Consider the following 13,092-nt stretch of genomic DNA (forward strand, 5'->3'; position numbering starts at 1 on the left):
TGCATTTCTTTTGTAATGAAAATTCGACCGTAGTGAGGTATAAACACATTTTGTTCACATTTTGTAAAGGAATCACATCTACTTCCAACTTTTTCGTTTCTTGTTTTGCTTGACGTTAAAAGAAAACACAAATTTTACATTGAAATTTTAAACACGGGCAGTATTTCTACAACCATTATTGAAAAGTCTGGGATAAAAAACACGCAGAGTAAGCAGAAGGTGAGGCAAAGTACATTTTTTAAAGCTGATTTTTACTCTTAAAATATTTGTGGCGATCATTTAAATTATGCATGCTGGGATATAGCTTTACTTAAATTTTTTACTGCAAACTGAACTCAAAAACAATATTTTCCAAAGCTCAACATATTATGCTGCAGATGTAGCAGTTTTTATTTCTCTGATGTTTTTTCTGATTTGTTTTTGTTGCAGTTTTCGCTTTTGCCACACACACAAACCGGACGGCGTTAAAGTTTCAGCACAGATGAATCTGTTTGTCCCATCTCAGCCCTGAACAATACATGAGGGTTATTTGGCCGTCGGTCTGCAGCTACAGGCGTCACGCTTTAGTAAACACAGTCAAATATAACGGCACAAAGCCGCCCGCTGCTGTTCTGAGCTACAATGATTGGCGTGTTGGTGTTCAGGGCCTCCGAACATCAGAAAGAGGAAAATAAACTGATTAGAAACTATTTAAAGTTAAACATTCTCACCTGGCCCGGCTCCCTGAACCAGGTTCTGTTTGTTTTGCTTTCTGAAGCGTTTACTGCCCTGAACAAATCCACAGAGGTGGTAAAAGTTGTCCTGCTGCATGTTTGAAATTAAATCGACACTTTAGAGCAAAAAAACAGCGAGAGAAAATTACAGAGACTGAAATTATTTAACATATTACCGAGTAGCCCCAGAATTATAAAACAGGAATTTTTCAAAGCAACTTGTGAATGTTTGCTGGAGTCGTCATCGTGTGGCGGCGTTTTATGACTCTTTATGGACGGAAAAAATAAATAAAGGAGTCAATTTCTGCCAAGAAGTTCAGAAATTTAGAAGAAACGAGGACATTTCTGAGTTTGAAAAGTTGAACGTTTTCCACTCGCACAAAGTTATTCTTGTAATTTTATGACTTTATTCTCATAATTTTATTTTTATTATGTTTTATTATGAGCACTCTGCAGCAGTCTGCAGTCCTAAACCTGATTTTATCATTGGTTTCTACCTAACTGGATTTGGCACTTCTAGATAACATTTGTTTTAATTTGTCCCTGTGAATAAACAATAATCAGATTCCCTTTTTTTACTCTTTAATCTGTTTTAACCAGCAAGCTGTCGCTGCACTTTTCCTGAATTTCTAAATGGCTGTATTTCAGATTTTCTTTGGTCTTCGTTAAGCTGGGCTGCAATTAGACCAATCAAAGCCAATCTTTACCTTAAGTCGACATTAATGCACCCAAAGATTCAAGCACTGCCGGATTTATCGAAAAGAAAAGTTCCTAACGAGCTTCCTGCTAAAGCATGGACCATATCTTTTTTGTTTGCTCTTTCTTGTGCATTTTCTCTAAACTACAGTGAGCTTCTGTTCTCCTCAGTTTGCCCCAGGATAATGCTGTTTCCACATGACTCACCTGTCTAATGCAGTTAGGAATGAAGGGTCCACTTTGCCATTTACTCATTCCTGCGCTGCACACACACACACACACTCACGCACACACACACACACACACACACACACACATACACCTGCAGCACAAACCCATGAAACGCTACAGTCTGCCATGGCTGCAGCTCCTTACTGCTGCATTGTGTGGTGGAAACGATGGAATCATGTTGAGCTCATTAATCTTTACTCTACACTGGAACCTCCTGAATTTCGCTGCTCGGATCTAAACCCAACAATCAGAGCGGCCTTTAAGCGCCGACAGAGGATTGGAGGCCGGTCGAGTTAAGGGTCAGCATTGTGGAGCCTGTTGAAATAACGGAGCCAACAGGAGACATCCAACGTTTCTGTGCAGCAACATCGTCTCAGAAAAAAGAGAGAATTTAACTTTTGGGGTATTTCTCAAAGCTGGTTGAAGTGCCAGCAGTTCAGTTCTGTCAGGAAATTAAATAAGCCCCAGAATTGGACTGGTCACCTTGGCTTAAAACCGATGAATATGGAAAATATTTCAGTAAATGAATTATTGGTGGGGGGCTGCACAGTGGCGCAGTTGGTAGAGCTGTTGCCTTGCAGCAAGAAGGTTCTGGGTTCGATTCCCGGCCTGGGGTCTTTCTGCATGGAGTTTGCATGTTCTCCCTGTGCATGGTGGGTTTTCTCCAGGTACTCCGGCTTCCCCCCACAGTCCAAAAACATGACTGTCAGGTTAATTGGCCTCTCCAAATTGCCCCTAGGTGTGAGTGTATGTGTGGTTGTGTGTCCTGTGTGTCTCTGTGTTGCCCTGCGACAGACTGGCAACCTGTCCAGGGTGACCCCGCCTCTCGCCCGGAACGTTAGCTGGAGAGGAACCAGCAACCCTCCCGACCCCACTGAGGGACAAGGGTGTAAGAAAATGGATGGATGGAATTATTGGTGATCTTGAAGGAAATTATAAGACGGTCATCAAAAAGATCATGTTAACTCCTGTAGAGTTTATCAAAAACCAGACAGTATGTGGCCTAATGTCACTTTTATTTGGTTGAGTTTACTGTGAAAACGTCATTAGGTGCTGCAGATACAGACAAGAATGTAGTTTCTAAGCTAGCTGTTTCAGACTTTTTGTAAATAGCTATCCTATACGCCAAAACAAAAACAAGCACCAGCCAAATTGTAAACTTTGGGAAATTTACCCTCATATTTAGATAATGTAGATCTGGAAATACTCCAGTAACGTGTTTCATGTCACCAAACATGGCAAACAAACATTCAGAAGCCACCAGAAGCAAAACCGCGCCCATAAATATCACAACACTGAAGGGTTATTAAACATCTTTGGATCCCGGACGAGCCCCCAATGTGTTACGATCATCACGCAGGACGACATACGGAGTCCAGAACAGATTATGCTGTAATTTTTCTTCATCAGTGGAGTCTTGCACAGTTAGCACTCATGGATTCCAGGCCTTAATCTTTGTGTGAGATTATAAATTCATTTTTAACTTGTGTTTTCAGCGAGCTTTTCACTTTTACCCACCACAACGTGCTTCTTGCAATGAGAAAACATTTATTGGGCTCCAATTATTTCTAAAGCTGATATTAATTTGCTCACTACATAAATGCTGACAGATTTTATATCTTCTCCTAACTTTCTCTGAGTTTTTGCACCTTAGCAGGTGGATTACCTTTTAAAAGTAAAATAATTGGCTTGTTACAGACATTTCTACAAATAGCTAAAGAAAAATCATTGGCGGGTTCAATACTTATTTCTCCCACAGTAATTAAAGGAAGCAGGTTTTGTAAGCATCAGCTCATCCCTAAATGTCAGTGTCATAACAATACCGCTGGAACGTGTCAACCTTTTTCTGGGACGAAAAACATCACAACTCAGTAAAAGGTGCAAAAAAAGCCTTTTATTTTTTACATCAGCATCCATTGGAGAGGCGAAAGCTGACAGCGAGGCAGCGTTTTCCTGGAAGGGTGACTCCAGCAGGTCAATGCCGAGCCTCACACCCCGGCAGCACCTCGTTGACACAGAGAGCGAGTTTGACTGGCCTGCTAGTAGCACAGATCTGTCAGTTATTAAAAATGTATGGGGCATTATGGAGAGGTCAATCGCACGGTGAGGAGCGAGGATTATTGAGCTGGTATTCAGCAGGAATAGATACAGATCTGCTCTTAAAATACTAAATCATTTACTATTTTTAGGTCCTGAACATGTAGACGGAACCAACTGGTAAAAATCTATTTCTTCACAGCAATAACACAAAATCTTACCACGTGTTTTCAAATTGTTTCTAGCACACTAGAAATAAAACAAAACTACCTGAAAAGCAACTGGAGATTGTTTTATGTCATGACAGTGTAAAATAATATGTGGATAAAAATGAGCTCTTCTTCCTTCTCCCAGTATTAACAGCAGAACTCAGTCAGAAACAACCAATCAGAGTCAGGGGGAGGGTCTTAATGCTGTCAATCACTCTTGTGCTCACCAATCCTGCTGGTTTACCACAACATAGCCTGCCACAAATGCCACTAATTAGCATAGCCACAGATGGTAGCGGGTAAACGACTGTCCTGTAAAGGTAAGTTGTTTTCCCACCATTGAGTAGCATACATGAGGATGATTGGCAGCGCTAAGACCCTCCTCCTGGCTCTGATTGGTAGTTTCTGACTGTTACTGGTGCATTTCTGCAAACCACATTAGTAGCACTGGGGGATTTCTTTCACAAATTATCCGTTTCATGGTCAGAGGTTTAACAAATATGGAAAAAACGTTTTTTTGTGGAATTTACAAACTGCAGCTTTACGTCGATAATTCCTTATTAATGAGAAAAAAACTATATTTCCACTGGCAGATTATTTCATTATAACATGGTAAAAATGTCTTGTTATAAGTGAAATAATGGAACAAGTACAGTTTCATCAATACTAAGGAATTATTTAATTAAAACAAACTATGTCGCTGAAAAGATACTTTCTAGTTTTGTCTTATTTAAAGTGTATTTGCACTTCAAACTAAACCAAAAGTACTTGGTCAAACTTTCTACTTTTGGTTTCTGATTAGTAATTCAACAACAAGTGTCTTTTCCAACACAAACAGTGAAAAAAAGCAGCTGGCCAAACGTGCTGGAGCTCTGTTTTGGTTGCTAGGTAACGGGCTGGGCTGGGTAGGGTAGGGTTGCTAGGCAACGGCTCAGCGCCCATGGAAGCGACTCAACATGTTAACAGTGAAATAATCTGCCAGTATAACTAAAACTTTTAAATGATTATCAAGGGTTTATTTGCTTAAAACAAGCTTATGTATCTAAATAGTTACTTATAAATTATTTTTGTCTTATTTCAAATGTACGAAGATATTTGCAGTGGAAAGCAGACCAAAAGCTGCAGTGTCCTAAGCTTTATTTGTGAGGAAAAACATGGATAAATATACTTAATATCTTTATTCGGTGAAAATGCTGGTGATTTTATTTATTTAACCAAAAATAGCTAATTAGAGTTTTGAGTTTTTGATGCATTTCACAAACTTTTCCAGGGAAATCAAAGTGCTGCTGCGATCCTGCTGGAAAAACCGTCACACAGTCGCCTCACAGGTAGAAAGAAACTCCGTTGTGTCCAGGAGAAAATACTCTTTCAAACTAATTGCTTTAGTTCACCTCTCAAGTTTGTATAATTATGTCAGAGCTGCTGCTCACTCAGCAGGCTTTTTTCATTTTTCCTACTCCCACCAATTAAAAGATGGAGCGATCCTCACCCAGAAGGTTCAGCTGTTAAAGGAGCTTTATTTACCTCTGAGCCTGTCTGAGTCCTCATCTGCCTTCCTGTAAGACTGACTGGGGTTTAAGATGAAACACTGCAGGGAGACGTCAGAATAATAATCCTGCCTGCATGACGCTTCTTGCTAAATTATTAAAGGAGACATGTGTAAAATTCACTTTTTGCACATTTTTGTCCGTCCTTCAATTTGGGTCTCAACTGCTTCTAAACACAAAGCGCTTAAAAAAAAAACCACCCAGCCGGTTTTTGGCAATAAATTAGTGTTTTTTGGTGTCTGGAAAATGAGCTGTTTCACAAACGTTCCAAATGTAACGTCACAAATCAGCAGGGACAACTCACCTAGCAACCCCATCAGAGCCCAACCCGTTACCTAGCAACCAAAGCAGAGCTTCAGCACATTTGGTCAGCTGGCTTAACAGCTGTATGCGCTGTACAATGGCTGCTGGAAAAGACAAGTGTTTTTGTTGTTAAGTTACTGTTATGAAACTACTCCTTGCATTCTTGTTGGCAGTGCAGGAGGCTCCATTTCTGCTTTTCAAAGATGCATGATTGCACATCTGTTTGCAGCCATTTTCACGTGCGAGTGTAAACACTGAATTTGGGTGGCGTCGCCAGTAGCAGCATATTTGGATTTAAAGAGGCAAGATGCCCTAAGACAGCTCATTCTGAAAGAAGATCAAAACTAAAATATCATCATTTAAGAAAGATCTTGTGCAAAATATGTAATAATAATGTTTTGTATAGGCCACAAACCTTTCCCAACCTGTTCAAGGAAGCCTAATAACTCACCTTTAATACCACTATTGCTAATCTAAATATCAAATTTCTCCTAACATGCAAATGGTTACAGTCATTTTATAGCAGCTTTTAGTTTTTACACTTGTTTCACACCAAAACTACACATATTAAGTTTCAGTCTCAGTCAGCAGAGTGATTTGCTACAGTATTCATCAAACCACATTAAACTGTAGTTTATTTTAGTGGAATATGAAACCATGAAATAGGTGGCAGTAAAGAGACCCATGTCAGCTCTGCAGCAGGTATTCACAGCCCAGGTGGGACAATCTGTTGACAGAGCAGCTGCTATGCTCTCCAGGAAGGGAAGCAAAATGGAGGCCATTTCTGAAACCAAAAGTCCTGATTCCCACAAACAGGACATAACAGCAAATATCATTCAGCAGTAAACGGGTCTCTGCTGAATGACCTTTGACCTCTGCAGAGCGAGCTGCAGCCTCCTCCAGAACCACCGATAACCAGACGTGACGAAGAGCGAAAACAGACGTTAGGCTGATATCTGTCCAGGAAAACCTGGTCCAGTTCTCAGAAAAACAAACGGAGCTTCATGGAAATTCATGCGTCCAGAAGAAAACTGAAAAATGAATCTGGTAGCAGGACAATAAGCTTTACACACAGCTGCAATGTTTTAGGTACCAGGGTAAGAAAGAAATAGAATAAAGTCGCAGTATTATAAGAATAGTCAGAATATCACGACTTTTCTCTCAAAATATTCAGATTTTATTCTCGTAGATTAGAGTAAAATCACTTTATTCTTGTAAAACAAACATGTTTTAACCAGAAACTCACCAGACTCACAAACACCTGCAGTTTCTGTTAAAGTTGCATCAGTTTCTCATTGAAAGAAACTGATTTTTCTTTTTTATTTCTATGAATTATTGCCATTTTTGACCTTAAAACACCAAAATTTCCACTTGACTTTATATTTTGATGTCTGATGATATTCATTTTAAACATAAAATCTGTAACTCATGTCTGTTACCCATGTCAGCTCTGCAGCAGGTATTCACAGCCCAGGTGGGACAATCTGTTGACAGAACAGCTGCTATGCTCTCCAGGAAGGGAAGCAAAATGGAGGCCATTTCCGAAGCCAGAAGTCCTGATTCCCACAAACAGGACATAACAGCAAATATGTGGAAGAAGATGCTCTGCTCAAACGAGACCAACGTTGTGGTTTATGGAACGAATGCAGAATTATGTGTGGAGAAAAACACTAACAACTTGTTAGACCTGCAGAAGATTTAACTCTGAGGTTCAGGAAGGACGAAAGGTTTAGATCAAAACATTTATACAGAATGGCCCATTCAAAGTTCAGATGAAAATACAATTGAGAATTTGTTTGAAGACATGAAAGATGATTAATGCTTTTCCTATATGAGAAAAGCATTAATTACTAATTAAAATTATGATGTTTTAACATCAGGTGGACTCAGTTTGGTTTGTTGAGTGTTATTGGTGCACTTCCCCTCCTTGCCTGTGGGGGCAGTGCACCAAGAACCAGTGAAGAAAAAGACACAAAAACCTCTGAATAAGATACCTAGTGCAACATCCTTCTTCATGAAACGTAAACAAAAATGGAGCGTAGGATTTCCATGAGCTATTTCTCCTACTAGCTTTTGGCTAACGTGATGTTTTGTTTTGGTTGTATTTTACCCAGAATGCCCTGCGCCATGCTTCGCTTCCTGCGGTTTCCAGTCCGTTTAGTGTTCTTCTCTTAAACCAAAGCGGATCAGAGGTTGAATACAAACAAACTGGAGTGGAGTTTGATGAAAGCTTTGCGTTGATCTTTCTAAAACGAACAGAATGTGTGATTGTAACATTACAACTTGTTAACACAGAATCCAAGCTTCTGATTTGCTTTCTCTGTAAGGGTTAAAACGTTTAGCACAAAACAAACCAACAGATTCGGGCTGAGCCAGGTTGCTACTCTGGAAGCAGATGGAAGTTGAGTTGTGCCAGTTTGTATCGTTGTAGAAGCGGGACGTTTGGATTGATGACGTTTAACATTGCATTAGTGATTGTAAGTGAAAACATGTGTTTACTGCTGGGCTGTTCACACGCTGCGCCCTGAATGTCAGTAATGGTGTTCCTGGCTGCTTTCCTCGCCGGTGTGAATGCATGTGTCATCTGAAGCCGCCGCCAGCAGCTGCTCATTATGTCAGCGAGATGCTCTGCAGCGAACTGTGTGCAACGGACATTTACACAAGCAATCTGGACTCGGTAAACACCACTGATAGTGTTTTGTGTCATGCCAAACATATAAATGAGGCGAAGTTAGTAGCTTTAAAGTCTGCGGCTCCATCTGTGCAGCTTTCAGATGAGGAGGAAGGTGCATTTTGGAGAACATTTGGTTAATGCACAGCAATCTGCTGATTTCTACTGTTCTGTTTCCGTGTTTTAGACACAACTTGACTGTCGGTTATCTGCTACTGGCAGGAAAGAGTTTACAGTAAGTAGAAAAGTTGGTGATCCTCGGAAAGCAGCAGTGAGAATGTTAATCTGCTGAATGAACGCGGCAAAGATCCTGGAGAGGGAGATGAGACAACTGAGGACAGAAAGACGAGAAGACAGCTGGACACAGAAAGATCTAAACAAAGCAGAATGGAGAAACACAGGAAAGAAATGGGAAACTGTGACTTGGCTGCCTTTGGGAATGTTTGGAAGAAAACCACAGAAATTATTCTAAGTTTTGCAGAATTTTGTGGAATTCTGAAGAATTTTAATGCTTTCAGTGGAGCTGAAAGTTTTCTACAAGCTCAAATATGTAAAACATAAAAGCTGAAACTACTAGAAGACACAGCAGAAGTCTACAGAAGAAGCTGAACATTTTGGTATAAGGAAACAATCTTAACTCAACTTCTAGACATTTTGAGTAACACTGTCAACGCTTTTCACAATCCCATTTTCCTAAGAAGCAAAAAGGCGCAGCAGACAGACAGACTGCCGGTTTCCCCAGCCGGTTCTGGCCCAACTTGCAGCATGATGCAACCTGCATGTCATATCCAGGTTGCCTCAGACGCAGACATGGGAGTCTAAATTCAAGACGTCACAAGGCTTTCAGGTCTGGTTCACTAAAAACCAATTTATGATGATCAGTGTGAAAATTACAGATTAATCCTGACAGGAAATCCGTTTCATCTCCGTGTTTTCTGCACGGCGGCGTCTCAGCTGATCCAAACTGGACACCAGAAACGTGTAATGCGATATTCCATAAATATGTCAGCTGCAAGATGGTCTATAATTTTATTAATATTTCAAGACATTTATGATGTAAGTTTCTTTAAATAATAATAAACATGTTTAAATGCACAAGATGATTTGCTCTTGAAAAGTTACAACCAGAGATGTTTATCTGTTTTATTTTGATTTCATTTAGTAGTTTAAAAAACTAGTTTTGAAGAAATTACTTAAATAGGAGTAAAAAAAAGTATTTGGTTTAAACAAACAAAAACAACGACTCAAGTACTGAGTAACAGATTTTATGTTTAAAATGAATATCATCAGACATCAAAATATAAAGTCAAGTGGAAATTTTGGTGTTTTAAGGTCAAAAATGGTAATAATTCATAGAAATAAAAAAGAAAAATCAGTTTCTTTCAATGAGAAACTGACGAAACTTTAACAGAAACTGCAGGTGTTTGTGAGTCTGGTGAGTTTCTGGTTAAAACATGTTTGTTTTACAAGAATAAAGTAATTTTACTCTAATCTACGAGAATAAAATCTGAATATTTTGAGAGAAAAGTCGTGATATTCTGACTATTCTTATAATACTGCGACTTTATTCTATTTCTTTCTTACCCTGGTACCTAAAACATTGCAGCTGTGTGTAAAGCTTATTGTCCTGCTCCCAGATTCATTTTTCAGTTTTCTTCTGGATGCATGAATTTCCATGAAGCTCCGTTTGTTTTTCTGAGAACTGGACCAGGTTTTCCTGGACAGATATCAGCCTAACGTCTGTTTTCGCTCTTCGCCACGTCTGGTTATCGGTGGTTCTGGAGGAGGCTGCAGCTCGCTCTGCAGAGGTCAAAGGTCATCCAGCAGAGACCCGTTTACTGCAGTGACGCCGTCAGCGTCAGGATGTCGGGCTGCCAGGCGGCGCCGACGCCCGTCAAGCAGCTTCAACACTTCATTCAAGGATTTTTTTTTTTTTCCAGCTGGTCTGCAGCCATTAATCCTCAATATTTTGGGACAATTCATGTTATATAAACTTTCTCAGTGAGATTCAAAGTAAATATTTAGTTCTCTGTAATAATGGCTCAAAAAATGCACTTTATTTTTAGGTGGCATAAAGTTGTGAAACGTTGGAAACTCTGGCAGCTAAAGTGTCAAATTCAAGAGGAGGACATGTTACTGTAGCTTCGTTTCTTACTGCTGGTGACAGCTTGTCTTCACGAAGCCATAAAATAATCCTGTGTTTCTCCCCTCAGGGGAATTTACAGAAAAGGGTAAAACTAAAATATTACAAAAAAGAAAACAAATAGATTATACAAAGAATCGCATTTATTAATCCTGGGAATTCTGAATCGATTAGAAAAAATTCAAAATCAATTTTAATTTTAAGTGTCAGTCAAAGACTTAATTTTATTTCTGTTGCATATTTCAGTAACAAGGCGGCTAAAGGTGCTTTCTATGATAAAAACAAAAATAAACCCAGGACACGCTGGAGGGATTACGTCTCTCGGCTGGCCTGGGAACGCCTTGGGATTCCCCCGGAGGAGCTGGAAGAAGTGGCTGGGGAGAGGGAAGTTTGGGCCTCCCTTCTGAAGCTGCTGCCCCCGCGACCCGACCCCGGATAAGCGGAAGAAAATGGATGGATGGATGGATAAAAATATTATACACACAGTTTAAAATGCCAGTGTTGAATTAACACGTCAGCAGGTGTTAAATTCAACAATACAGAGTGTCACATGTAAGGGTACTCAGAGGGGACCCGGAAATTCAACCACACACAGGAGTATAAAAAGGAAAACAAAGTTTATTTTTTCAGATACTGGTTTCAGCTAAGGGAGAGGTCATCAAACACAGCACTGAGGAGAGAGGGGAGAAGACTGGTGAAGCACGGACAAAGGAGGGGTAGCTTAGAAATGTTCAGCTTAACTGACCTGTAGAGCAGTGGACGGGTGGAGCAGAGGAACAGAGGGTCTGATGACAGGGAGATGCAGGAAACCAGAGGAACAGGCTTCTGTGGAGGCAAGGAAGATCTCCACGGGGAGATCCGAGATGCAGCACCCAGAGACTTTGTCGAAAAACAGGCAGAGGTCATACACAGGAGGACAGAGAGCAGACTTAGCTTAGAGGGGCAGGCAGTAATCGGTGGTCGTGAGGCAGAGCTTGGGTCAGGGTCCAGAAATCCAGAATAGAAGGAATCCGTGAAGGGCTTGGCAGGAGGGGTAAATCCGTGGTCAGAAGGAGGGGTCGAAGAAACACAGAAGGCTTGGCAGGAAACGCTGGATCTCTACTGGCTCGTGGCTGTCGATAATCTGGCAGGGAAGCAGAGGCTGAGGGGTGTTTAAGTAGGGCAAGGCCCAGGTGGAACAGGTAAGCAATCAGGCGTGGCAGGTGAACTGAATGAGTGCTTAACACAGCATGGACAGGACATGAATCATAACAGTCACATTAACATTACAACGGTGTTAGTGTTAAAATATGTTAAAAGTAACACCAGTGTAGTGTTGATCACAAAACATAATGTGGTGTTAAAAAAGTAAATAATTGACCCCACAAGGTGTCAATATCAATCAAATCCAGTGGAAAATATTCAAAACAATGCACAGAAATGGAAAGTTTAACTTTTCTTAAACTCATTTCGGTTTTATAGAATGGGTGTCAATCTTTTAACACTTTCAAAAGTGTTACTTTAACACCAGCTGACTTGGACACATATAAACACTTTTGGGTGTTAATTCAACACTGTGTAGTCATACAGACATTATAGATTCGTTTTAGATGAATTTTTTTTATGCTGCCTTTTCCTCGTCAGTCATATAATTTAAACAGAATCTCAAGATTATTAGAATAGAAAAATTTGTTTCTGACTCAAAAATTGTTTAACAAACAAATCGTGAACCTAAAAATCGGAATCGACTCTCAGGACAGAAAGACTCAGATTTTTCAGCAAACAGGAAAATTTATTGCAAGTTGCATAAACAACATAAATTTGAGTTCTTATATTTGCAAAGAAAGGTTTTGTTCTGTAATATAATACAATTGCACTGTTTCCATTAAATAGGAAATGCAATTAAAATCACAGTAGAATAAGTTTGTTCACTCAATAAGTCGTTAAAATTCACCCAGTCATCATCCTCCAGCCACTTCCTGTCGTCGTCCTCTCTGTCATTCCCACCAGAAGTAACATCCTGTTGTTGGTCATGTGACTCATCCTAGCCCAAAAAAGTTTTATTGAAAACAGAGATTTTTCAAATTTGGCATTTTTCAATGTAATTTATTTTCTTAATTTCAGTTTGTGTTACTCTACGGTCGATGGAAACTCAGCCTGTGACGCTCGGACTTGATGCGTTTCCAATACAAATGCCGCAGAACTTTGACAATATTCCACAGAAGTAAAAAAAAATTGAATTTTGCATTTTCTGGGTTTTCATTAAATAAGAAACACAATTAAAATCACGTGTGAATAACTTTGTTCACGCGATAAGTTTAAAAAAAAACACTTCCTGTCATTATTTTGTAATTTCATGCGACTCGTGTGATGAGAAAAAAGTGTTTCCATTCGATCCAACTGGAAAACCTCCTGATCCCAACAAAACGTTTTTTATAGTTTTTTTTTTAAATTGCCGTGTTTCCAGTATATTCTTAATAAAAACCACTGGAGACAGAATAGAGTGAAATAATCTGGTACCAGTTTACAATGAGCCTTAGCTTAGAGCTAATAAATAGTTAAT

The 13,092-nt window shown here is 39.7% G+C and overlaps 1 long non-coding RNA gene across 1 annotated transcript; it reads right to left on the reverse strand.

Moving 5' to 3' along the window:
• Positions 1-11,148: 11,148 nt before the first annotated feature.
• LOC103458828 (uncharacterized) lies at positions 11,149-11,803 on the reverse strand. The gene is made up of 2 exons (XR_532627.3): positions 11,296-11,803; positions 11,149-11,220 (listed from the first exon to the last, which is right to left on the reverse strand). It is a non-coding gene; the product is annotated as an uncharacterized LOC103458828 (long non-coding RNA).
• Between the last annotated feature and the right edge of the window lie 1,289 nt (positions 11,804-13,092).

This window comes from Poecilia reticulata, chromosome 22, assembly GCF_904066995.2.
Source record: "Poecilia reticulata chromosome 22, P_reticulata-male-v2, whole genome shotgun sequence".
Lineage (NCBI taxonomy): Eukaryota > Metazoa > Chordata > Actinopteri > Cyprinodontiformes > Poeciliidae > Poecilia > Poecilia reticulata.